The following is a 12256-nucleotide window of genomic DNA, read 5'->3' as shown; positions in this document are numbered from 1 at the left end:
TATGTTCCTAATGTGCCTAATATATGTTAAGAATAATGGTTACACAGATCTTGGACATCACTTGTCAAAGATAATTATTCCCTTGATTTCACCCATTTCCTATTGATTATTTTCTGCTTTGTTCTTTATCATTGTTTGTAGGCAAAATGAAAAAGATATTTGTCATAGACCAAATTTACCAGAGGGAATATAAAGCTTCAAGTTTATAAAAGACTAGAATGACAAATACCCTTCTAGAGAAAGTCCACAAATATACATGAAGTAATGGCATCTTTTATCAACAGTGTGGGCTTATGAACTGACTTATTCAGATTTAAAGCTTTTGTCTTGTGTGAGACAGAAATAGGTGTAAGGAAGTGATTTACCAGGGTAGAGTCTGGAGACAACAGGGGTGAGATCCAAGGTACAATCTGATCATCAGTTCAAGACAATGTAAACGCAGGTTGCTGTTGTTGAAAAGAACAGTCCTGCTCTCTCCTGTTTCCCAGACTATGTGTTCCCCATCACCTGCTTCTGCCAGCACTATTGTCTCTGGAGCTGTGCAAAACAGATAAGGGAATAGATTTCTGCACACAGCCCCCCCATCCCGGGTTGTGGGAGTACAAACTATTTGGGTAAACAGAGTAGTTTAGTTCTGCTTTAGAGAAAATTTCAATTTAATTGTGCATTATAATTTCAAATAGAACAACGCAGTCCTCCAAACATTTGCTCTGTTTATGCCTATTGATGTAGAAATTGAGATATATTTATCTTTGTCAGTGTAAAAGAAAATTTTATCCTTATGTTTGTGAATAATGTGTATGTTTAAAAAAAGAGAGAGAATATGTTCCTGCACGGTGTCCTGGGACAATGAGTTCTTTATATAAATTATTGACTTTATTGGACACTTTTTAGTATTTCAGGGGTTCTGTATTCTAGAAAGAGCAAAAACACAGGGATTTCTTACTTGTCCACTTTTTTCTTATGTTCTCCTGTTCTCCTTTTGCTTTATAATATTATATGTATCTAATCATAATTTAATTTTGTCTAATTTAACTTCTCATCTTTTGACATTTCTGTTTCATCTACCTTTTTCTGACATGAGTTGTCAGTAGGTTGTCAGATCCTATAATTCTTGACCCTATTTCTCCTTCAGTCACCTGATTGATTTGAATCTTTAGGATTGGTGGGTGGTACTTTCTGTGGCATTAGAATGGAAATCCTATAAAATCCTACACTGAGGACAGGTAGAAATAACACAGAAACCGATCTTGATTTGTGGTACTAGAATAGGCATTGGGCAAATGTCAAGCTCAGAGGTTCAGCTCAGATAAGTGTCTGAAAACTCAGCTGCTTCTCTGAAATTAGGAGTTAAATGATAATACTGAGCATCCGTTAAGCATCTGCTTTCAGTTTTGTTTGTTTAAAAAACTTGTGGCTGGTTTCAGCAAATGTAAGAAAAAATTGTCTGTTATCTTTCTGCCAGCTCACAGCAAGTATCCAAAGCTCAGATGCTTTTCTGAAACTTCTGGCTTGAAAATAGGGACGGAACTCACAGATATTCAGGTTTTTCTCACACGCACCATTTCCCATCATTTCTAGTCAATGCTAAGTTGGAAATACTGTAAGAAAAAAAAATATTGATTTGCTTAAACTGAACTGTTTACATTTCCTAATTACAATTAATAGCAATTAAATCTAATACTTGCTGTGTTGTAACAAAAAACACTGAGAGTGTTATGGAGACTGACATTCTAAAATGCTAGAGGGGATAAACTGTACTTCTGCTGATGTCAGTGCTGTTTTGTATAACTGGATGTAATGTAGCCTAGTGCCTTCAACAGGGAATTAGGTGCCAGAACCTTCAGGTTCTGTTCCCAGTTCAACTGCTTGACATGTGGTGCTAGAATAGTTGGTTAATCTCTTTTTCAGAGCGCGCTTCACTTTTCTGGTACGCAGAATGTTAAATAATGATTTTTGTTACTTTCTGTAGGGAAAGATAATCTTTGTCAAGTACTTTGTGATTCCCACATGAAAGACAACATTTGTAAACTGTGTTAATAGTTCATTAGCTGCATTTGATATGCCCATGCTTTTTGAAAAGGGCTTAGATTATTCTCAAAGTGGAAATCATCTTTAGTAGATTTAATAATTATATATGCAACAAATTTTATTAGTTTTACTATAATATGGAGCCATAAGAATTACTATAAATTAATTTACTTACTGTATTTCCAGTGGGATTACTGTATGGGTTTTTTTCAGAAATATGTTCATAATGTTTTCCATTTAAATTGCCATGATATGCAAAAAGAACTTTGAAGTTATGAAATCAATGGTTGGTTTGGAATGCTCCTTAATTTATTAAATTCTTGCTCAGAATTGCTTAGAAGAAAACTCCTCTTTTGATACAAAGCTATCTCACACAAAAGAAATCAGAATAGTTAGATGAATATGAGAAAGATGCAAAATACTCTATTTTGAAAAGGAGAAAAGAAAGTTTGGTTACTGCAGCTATGAAGCTCATTAGAAGGGATGCTGGCCAGTAGCCATTGGTGTTAGTTTTTCATGACATTTTTTATTCTCCTTGTGCATTCTCTCAAGAATAATACAAACCAGAAAGTAAATGACATACAGGAGTAGGCAAGTAGCCTTAATAAAATTTACTTCTTATTTTGCCACTTGGCTATTTCATATTGTTTGTCCATTTTAATAAATGTGGAAATGCATAGCACAGATTCATGCAGGATCTTGCAAAATCTGGTCCCAAATTCCCCTTCATTGGTTCCAGGTCAGCAACTATGTAAAAACTTTAATCTGAGCTCGATTTCCTCCTTCATATACTGGAATGTGCAAATCAAAAAGTCCTTATGCTTCATAGCAGTTAGCATAGAAGGAACATAGCTGTCTCTCTTCATTTCTCTAAAAGTAAAGCATCTTGATGGTGAAGACTTTGCTATTAAAGGAATTAATTTAGTTTAAAGCAGAGTCTGGGAAGCAAGTAGTCTGATGTCAAGACAAAACAGTTCTTGAAAATCATTAATAGAGGAACGCAAAGCTGTTTGGGAAAGGCACATGATCCACTGAAGTGTCCAAGGTAACAAGCAAGATGGAGAGGAGGGATTTGTCAGATAGAGTAGATCTGTTGAGATATAATCCCATAGTAAAAGAAATTGTCCTGTGCTTAGAATTCTAGCCGAGCACTTAGGAAACATTGGTTAAGTTCATTGCTTTGCTACAACTGCTGTATGTCTTATACTACATAAAAGACCAACACTGTTGATCCCAATCATGGGACTGTACAACAGAAAAATAGATTCATAGACCAAGCTACTCACTGCAGCATTATGTCAGGAGGTAGTGCATTTTTCAGAACAGGTTAGAAACCACATGGAAAATGTCAGTAAATCTAAGTTTTCTTGCTAAGTGATTTCTTCTTAATAATTTTAGCCAGGCTGCAGTAGCTACCTGGGCATGCATCCAGTCTATTGCGTTTTTTAATGTATTTCTGGTGCAGAACAGGAGCTTTGATCCACATTTCCTTGTTTGCCTGTTGGAATCCACCATAGAGGATTGTTGAGGTAGTCCAGTGGGAAAGAAAATAAGAAATAAATTCTATTATGGCTAGCTCCCTTCACTTGTATGTTAACTACTTTCTGTTTTATATTATTCTTGGGGGGGATTATACCAAGAAATTAGGAAATGTTATGAAAAAACAAGATCCAAGTGTACTGGCCAGAAACTCTGATCAAAACTGCTACAATCTCTGACATGAGAATAGGGAGGATAAACAGGGGGACTTCTATGATTCCATAACATACCTGGCTGTCTAAAAAGGCAGATAGCTACCTCCTGGCCCTTTCAAATGCGTGAATCAATTTCACATGAATTGTTTGATCTAGGTTACTGCGACTACATAAAGAATTGTTACTTCCTTTTTCGTGCATGTCTCCATGCCTTCACGCCTCTCTATCAGTTCCACCTTCATAACTTTATTTCCAGAAAAATAATTTCTTCTGTTACAAATTCTCATTGGATACTGAGATACTGTATTTTCTTACAAATTTCTTCAGCAGTAAGTCGATTTGGAATCACTGGTTTTTACATCAGAGAGTTCTAAGTGAAACCTTGTTGAAGTATATTTGACTTCTTTTAACTAAATAATTGAAAGCCCTATATCATTTAATCTTGATTTCAAGCTAGCATCCAGAAGGATATTTTTATTATTGTTGGTTTTCATTCCTAATAGCCCTACTCAAATAATTTTGTTATCACATTACTAGTTACCATCCTAAATGTATTTTCACCCAACTTTACTTGTTTCCATTTTCTTCCTCAACAATACATAATATACCGTCTTATAATAGCTTTCATATAAGAAATTTACACCACTAACTTTTCTTTAACTATACTGTAGTATATTGCAGCTGGCAGACTTTCAGTTTCTTGTTGATTATTTCCTACTCTTTCCTGAGTACATAAATTTTCCATCTTAAATGTTGTTCTTGTGCTATAGATGCTCATACATGGTGATTTATTCTCTTTGTCTAGTAGCACTTGTTGTATTAACCCAGGGAAAGCAACCTTCCTTTCTTAGTTTGTAGCCCCATACATATTTTGAGTGTAGGAGGATGATAGTATAATGGTACAGCAAAAAAAGTCTGTCCACTCAAAACTCTACTGCTTTTCAATCAAAGCAGCCTATGAATTATAAAGCAGGATGCTAATGTCATTTAGTAGTAGTGAATCAGAAGTCAAGAATACTCCGAGACACTATTATCAGTGCCATTTTCACAATACAGTAATATTTCTTATTTCTTCCTTACTGTCAACAGGACATACCTTTATAAATTTTAATACAGTCACAGATTAGGAAGAAATTTACATCGGCACTTACTTCCTTTAATAGTCTGACAACATTATATTGTTGCTTTTCAAACAGATCTAGAGATTGTGATTTAAGTCCTTACCCATAGCAGTTAGGTAGAGCATGCCTGTAATAACTTCCCAAAATATCAGAAAAACCCCTGAGAAATATTTAAAATTCTTGCTTCTCTGCAATAAAAATATAGCTTTTTCTCCCCAAGAAGAATATTAACAGAAAGAAATAAAAATATTCTAAAACTGCATATGAAACTAAGTCACATATTTGTCTTCCCGCTAGTGTTGTACTGCTCTACCTTAATCTACATATTGGATTATGGTACTTGTGTTCCATTTTATTTGTCAAGCTCTTGAATATTTTAATGCTGAATAAGTGAAGCAACAAAATCAAGAATAATTTTTAAGAGCACCGAATTTCAGTAACAGCTGCCTTTTAAATTACAGTCTGTAAACAACAGCAGAGCAGCAGTAGCACTTAAAGGATCTCACAGTTGCCCTGATTTTCTGTTACCTGCAATTATGAAGCTGCTTCTGTCAACCAAAAAACATATCTCTGTAAGATAACCAGTTTTACAGGACATCAGCCTCTCTTGCAGATTCTGTGACTATCCAGTCTGCATATCAAATACTGATTCTTCCTTTTGTGAATAAACTGTATAAATATGAAGACTTTTAAGTTCAAAGCTTTATTTTCTGTTCTACTTATCATAACTCTTTTTTTCCCTTCATTTGTTTTCACTGAGATGTTTTATTATCTCTGCCACACAAATGCAGTTCTCACATTAAACAGTGTGGGAGGATATTTATGTCCAGTGTCAAACATGAAAAATATGTCATACTTCCTTGCAGTGATAATGTTTGCTTAAAACTTTTTATCCTTCCCAGCAATGACATTACAGACCAGGCAAAGTTTGTGTTTAGATGTGGAACGCTGTTTTATATGCCAGCAGCAGAATTACTTTAATCTTTCAAACTGTTTGTGACAGTCATAACTGTTTTCATCACTCAAAGATCGTTGTATTTAAACAGATGAAAGAGTGATTTACATAAATTGGCATGAGTCTGCAAAGCACAAAATCTTATTGCTGTGGTACTCTGAGACTGTATAGTTAGACAATAGCCTCAGTCCATAAGACACCAAATAAGGTGTCCTGGAATGTGATTGCATCCATATGCCTCGAACTAATGCAATATTGACAGTGAGCTGATTCAAAGAACAAGAATTTGCTCTGAAATGAATGTTTCCTCCTACACTACCAGAAGAATTACCAGCATCAAAGTCCTGAAAATTGATGTTAATTAAAACTATGACTTTTCAGGAAACTTTCAATTGATTATTTTTGAGACAGATATACATCAAATTGCTATAATCAGTTCCACTATATCATGACTTACTATAAAAATTGGAGGGTTCGTTCCCTTAGAATGTGTAATACGAATGTAATTTAGAAGGACTTGTTATTAAAAATGTAATGTCATCCTCTCTTAGAAGACAAGGAAAGAATCTCTTAGAGACAACAGTACTTTCTAGCTTCTTTTCAATTTGATTGTATTATACTGAATTGCCGTGGCTGCTGCAAAGTCACTGGCATTTTGTGATAGAGAAGGATTTCCTATTAATAGCAGCTAAGTGACATAATGAATGTTAGTTTGATACCCTTGATTTAATACAAAAATTATGATGTATATGGTAGTTATAAAATCTATACCTAGAATTACTGATACCATTGCTATAACCACTGTCAGCTGTCTGGAGTCTAACAGTCTCTTTAAATTCTCATTGAATTCTAATAGAATTTAAATCCCTGTCAAAGCTTTCCTTGGCAGGAAATCGGGATGCTCACTGATTAATTATTTTAGATTATATATCCTATGAGCAAGTGCTTACTTATATGGAAGCTATCACTGCAAGGAAAGAGCAGAGTCAAGAATTGAAAAGGATTTGATAGAAGATATTAATGCACTTAATAAATAATGAAAGGCCCAAACACACTTGCTGTCAAAAGACTTTAATACCTACCATCACACTGGTCACTCTCATCTTATGTTTGTCCCCTATACTCTGCAATTTCACACCATAGTCTTTGGATTAAGCTTGGAAATACCCTTCACTGCTACCATAATACAAACTGATTATGACAATAACATACTTAATCTGATATGCATTTATGTAGAATTTCTCTGTTGACTTCCGTGATTTTGTTATGATGATCGTTTTTCTCAATTATGTTTTGTACCTGTGCAAACACATGAATATCGTGTTTTAATCCTTTTGAGCATGATTGATAAAAATACTAGATGCTGAAAATTTCAGCAGGAAATTTGAGCTCTCTGGATTAAGGTTCTGTTATGGTGTAAACCGTGTTTTCCTTTTTTAAGCAATGGTAACAGGTGAAATCTGTAGGCCAGACAGAAAATAGCCACCATAAGGAAGCTTCTTTCTAAGAAGAAAAATATAAATAAATTTGACACCCAAACTTGTTGAACAAGATGTAGCAGGACCATTTGTTTTGAAAACAAAAATAACAATCACAGTGTTCACAGGGCAATTCTCAGGAATTTGAAGCTAGTTAAAAGAAAAAGCACCGGGTTGTTACTAAGCTCTCAAAATTGGAGAATGACAGAGTAAAAACATACGAATGATACAGTGTTATAAGATTACAGCTGTGATAAAAGACGGACTTCTAAATGTAAGAGAATTCTGATTTCAGGTCATCATTCAACCTCTCCTGCGACAACTTCTGTGATATCTTTGTGCCTAAATACTTCAGATGCCAGGGCAAGATATTTACCTTTGTCCTGCAAAGAGCCCTTACAGTGCTGCTTTGAGAACACCTTGACAGAGGTGGAGAAATCAGTAGTCTATTTCTCTTGAGATGTATGTATGGAATTGATTGGAACAGTACTTCTTTCATGGCCTGTAAATCAATTCCAACTTTTTAGCATCAGGATTTTTCAGCTATCTAAGCTCTGTCCCAAGTCAGCTGTTTTGAAAGTGTCTAAAAAATATTTCTTAAGGGACTTCTTTTCAGCTACTGTATAGCATATTTTGGGATATAACTATTTGTACAAAGCGTGCGTATAAAGTCTTTCATCTTGAGAATGCTTTACAATCTGAAAACTCCCTCCACAAAGTGTTGCCATCTCTGGAAAGGAACATGGTATGAGAGAGGGTCTTAATGCCCTAGGACAGGCAGGTATACCTGACTAGACAACAGTGTAGCTTCTGTGGCCAAGCAGAAAACTTTAAATGTTAAAGTATATAATGCTAAAAGGAAAAACTGCTCTATAAAATGTATTTGGTTTGATTAGCTATAGAGTTACTGGTACAGTTTATTAGTAAATGTTTATAACATGTTTCCTTACCTTGAGTTTTGCACGAAGTGCCTGACCCAGCATTGAATTGGAGTTACATGGGAGTTGGATAAGGCATATTTATGTTTAAGATTATTTAAGCTTTCCACATCAGGGATTCTTTCCTTACATGTAATTGGGCAGTTCCTAGGACAGAGAATCCCCAAGCTTAATTAGGAGAGCTGACTCTGCATTTCTGTTTGAAATAATGGTAGGGGAACTTTGACTTTCCTGTTTTTTAAATGCCATTTTTCATTTTAATGTAATTTGATATTGGTTTGGTTTTGATGTGAATGAAGCAAATTGTCTCAAGATTTAAAATTCCAAATTTAAAAAAATATTTCCAAACATTTTATAACATTCCCAAAAATGTTGTAGAATAAGTTGTCCTATTAAATATTTGATGTAAAGAATATTCTGCCATTATAGATGCAGATGCATCAAATTCCAAAGTATATTATTACTTTTACTCTGCGTATGATTTCATGATTCAAGACTTTCTTGTTCTAATGGGAAAAAAATGAAGAGGCATTAAGCTCATTATGACTGGATTATTACAGCAGAATGAATTTAGATACAAATGATACTCATATGGTTTGTGTTAATTATCATTCTCAGAAATAGTTTTTGTGGTTTTTAATAGATAAGATCAAATCAAAATGGTAGTCAAATAAAACTTCAGCTATGACTACAATTATATTTAACTCTTCTACTAATAGGTCAGTTGGAATTGCCTCAATTTTTCAGGATTTCAGTTAAATGATCATTATCATGTATTTCTATTCTTCTGTCTGCCTTTTGCTTGGACCTATTATTATTATTAAGTAAAAGCCATTTCCAAGAGATAGGAGGTACCTCATAAACAATAGAGTAATAATAAAGTCCCAGAGATACAGTGAGCAGAATGTCTGCAGTCATGGGCTTAGCTGCCTCACTCTCATTCCCTGGTCCTGTTACATAATACTCATATTATCGTCTTTCCTTTTTTCGTGATGATAAACATGAACATCTAAAAATGTTTACATCCACTGTGGGGGAAAAAAAATCCAGATACACCCAGGACAGAGTTCAGCAGAAAATAAGCAAGCCGTAAAAAACAAAATAGATCAGGTAGATGCAATAATAATTCTTGTTATTTTCCCAGTATTAAATTAAGCTAACATGATATTTTTTTTCTTTTGTATACCCTCTCATTTGTCTCATCATGGTAGTATCTGAGTGCTTTCTAGGAATGAATTAAATGGCTTGACTAATGTGTCACACATGCTTTATTTTCCCGTCATCCTTTCCCCATACGGAGAATAGTAGGTTTCTTATTTAGAAATTTAGAGATCCTTTTTTAAAATATGTTCTTCTGTGTATTTATCACAAAGAAGGCAATCTCAGAAAAAATGTATGCCTTGTACTTGAATGCAGTTTGGTGTTTCTTCTAAAAACATTGATTAAAAGAATCCTAACAAAATACTTTTTAAAGTCAGTATCCTGTATTTTATTTGTGGCAAGAAGGAGAAATAGTGTAGGTCCAAGTTTGCCTCTTTTTTACATTTTGTTTCAAATTACAGGCCTTTCAAACTAGTAGCTAGATAAATTTTGTGATTTTGTAGAGGAAATTACTACATTTTTGTTTGGGAAATTATTGAGCCTAAGTTGTGATATATATATTTTTAACAATGTAGCATAACTATTTGTATAGAATGTATATAGTCCAACAGAGGTGTTTTTTCTATTGATGTGTTCTTTAAGTAGACGTTAAATAAGACACACACGCTTTTTCATAAAGACATATGTGATTTTTGAGCAATGCAATTTCTTTATTTTGTAACTTGTTCTTTCTCGTTTAATTCTACCTATTTAAATTTCATATTTCTCAAGCTGAATCTTAGGGTCTCATACTGAACACGACTCTTTATAAACAGGAATGTTGTTGGTTAAAAATTCAGAGTTTTATTGAAATAATTTTTCTCTCTTGTATAAGGCATACAATTTTTTTGTCTTAAACAAGATCCTGCTAGGTGTTCTCCAAATTCAGTTTTGTTTCGGGTATGATGAAGACTAAAAAATTGACTTTTAGAGGCCGAACTATATCAGGTTCAATGACGTTAACAGATAAACGTGGAGAAGTTTGCTCTATACCTTGTTATACCTGTAGCTTTATAAGAAATTTTCAAAACAAGGAGTGTTCATTTGGCACATTTCACAGAACTAAAATGCAGTTATGGATACTAAAAAAAAAAAACAGGCAAAATCTACCTTAATATTTCACCTTACTTCTAAATGTGAATATCCCATATCAATACTTACTTTAGTTTGATTTTCATTTTGATTTGATTTACCCTTAAATATGGGTAGCTGTGTATTTCAGAATCAGTTTGGGCTTGAAATTCTCCTCCCCCATCCTGTCTATATGGCTGAACAAAAAGGGGAAGGTGACTGTCATACTTCCAAGCACCGCATTTTTAGAAGGTCAGAATGATTACATTCGTTCTCAATAACGTAGTTTTTCTTTTCATGCTTTTTATTGACAGTCTTTCTTTCTTAAAGAACCTTCATTGCTTTTTTTTATTTAAACAAAAACATAGCAAAGAAACAGATGTGTCCCATATAAAATATGCAATAAATCTTGTCTCACAAATTCTTTGCTCTGAACTTTCTGACAGAAACTGTCAAATATCCACTTTAATTCTAGTATAAAATGTTCACTTTGTGTCATGGCGCCAACCACCATATGCTGGAATAAAGTCAGTAACCAGCAATAAAAAAAGGCAACATACGCACCTTTGAAACAGTACAAGCAATCAACAGTGAGAAAGGTCTATATAAATCTATGGAGAATTAATCTCAGCTTTGCCACTATCCTGCTGTGCATTTACAATGAGACTTTGCTCCCGACCACCAGAAGTGGCTTACTTTGCAGGAGGAGTGTATCCTAATGAGGGGAAAATGCATGGAAAACAAAGCAGCAGCTTTTAGCCCCCCACCCCCATCCTTTGGATCACCTAGAAGAGCATGTCCTAGTGTGTTCAAACATGTGGGGCCACTACACATCACGTACTGCTGTACTTTAGCTGATCATGTGAAACCAATCTTGACTGAGCTCAATCAGCAGAAATTACTTTAGCTTCATAAATCATTGTTATCATTCCACAGGAGGAGGAAATGCTATGGCTTTTCTCTCCTAAAAGTTTTCAGGCCACAAATTTCACCAGCTTTTCTGAAATTAGTTTAATTACATTTGTATAATTATTTATTCTTTACCCACCAGATTAGCTGTTGGTTCACCATCAAATAAACTTTTTTTTTTTATATCCTTCTAAAGTTTTTGAGAAGACCTCCTGCTTCATACTGGTTTTAATAATCATTCAACTATTTAAAAGTATTGTCCTTGGTATAAAAATGTGCTGATGCTTAAAGTTTTTACTTCTGCTTACAACAGGAGATTGTATTTACAGATAATCTGGATAGTTAGTTTTCCCAAACACAGAACAGATTGGATTTAACCTTGTTCTGTTTGAAAGGATTACAACTAATTTTTCAGTTCCATAAACTGTTTAGATACATTTAGTCATCTCAAAGATTAATCTTGAAATTAGACCACATTATAAGAGTTTATTAAAAAGAAATTAGAATTAGAATGTATTTCTATAGTGTTTAAGTACTAATAGGCTTTAAAAATATTTATTCTCTGGAACCACAAGTGTGGGAGAATGAGAGATTAATGGCTTGATTGCATTTTAACAAAATGCAGTTTCAAATAATGTAATTGGAATGAATTGAAAAACGTAATGCTAATTCTTACTTTGCAATTAATAACTCCAGAACACAGCAAAGTAAGACTAATGTTAGTCCTAATTTTAATGAAACAATTACCTTTTTGTGTGGAAGATAACTGAAAAAATAGCTTTAAATTAAAAATCTGCTCTCATAGAATACAATAGAAGCATCATACCAAGAAACATACATTTTAAGAAATGTAGGTCTTTATGAAAATAAATATAATAATTTTTTTCTTTATAGTTAGTTCTAATGTTCTGGTAAAATC

At 33.9% G+C, this 12256-nt stretch overlaps 1 protein-coding gene across 1 annotated transcript in view; it reads left to right on the top strand.

The window, feature by feature from the left end:
- The window catches only part of FMN1 (formin 1), a 139059-nt gene that overhangs the window by 101443 nt on the left and 25360 nt on the right, over window positions 1-12256 (top strand). The gene's annotated exons all lie outside the window — the stretch shown is intronic.

Source organism: Gavia stellata, chromosome 7, assembly GCF_030936135.1.
Source record: "Gavia stellata isolate bGavSte3 chromosome 7, bGavSte3.hap2, whole genome shotgun sequence".
Taxonomy (NCBI): domain Eukaryota; kingdom Metazoa; phylum Chordata; class Aves; order Gaviiformes; family Gaviidae; genus Gavia; species Gavia stellata.
Note: the sequence above shows the minus strand (reverse complement) of the source record. Positions and strands in the feature narration are given on the sequence as shown.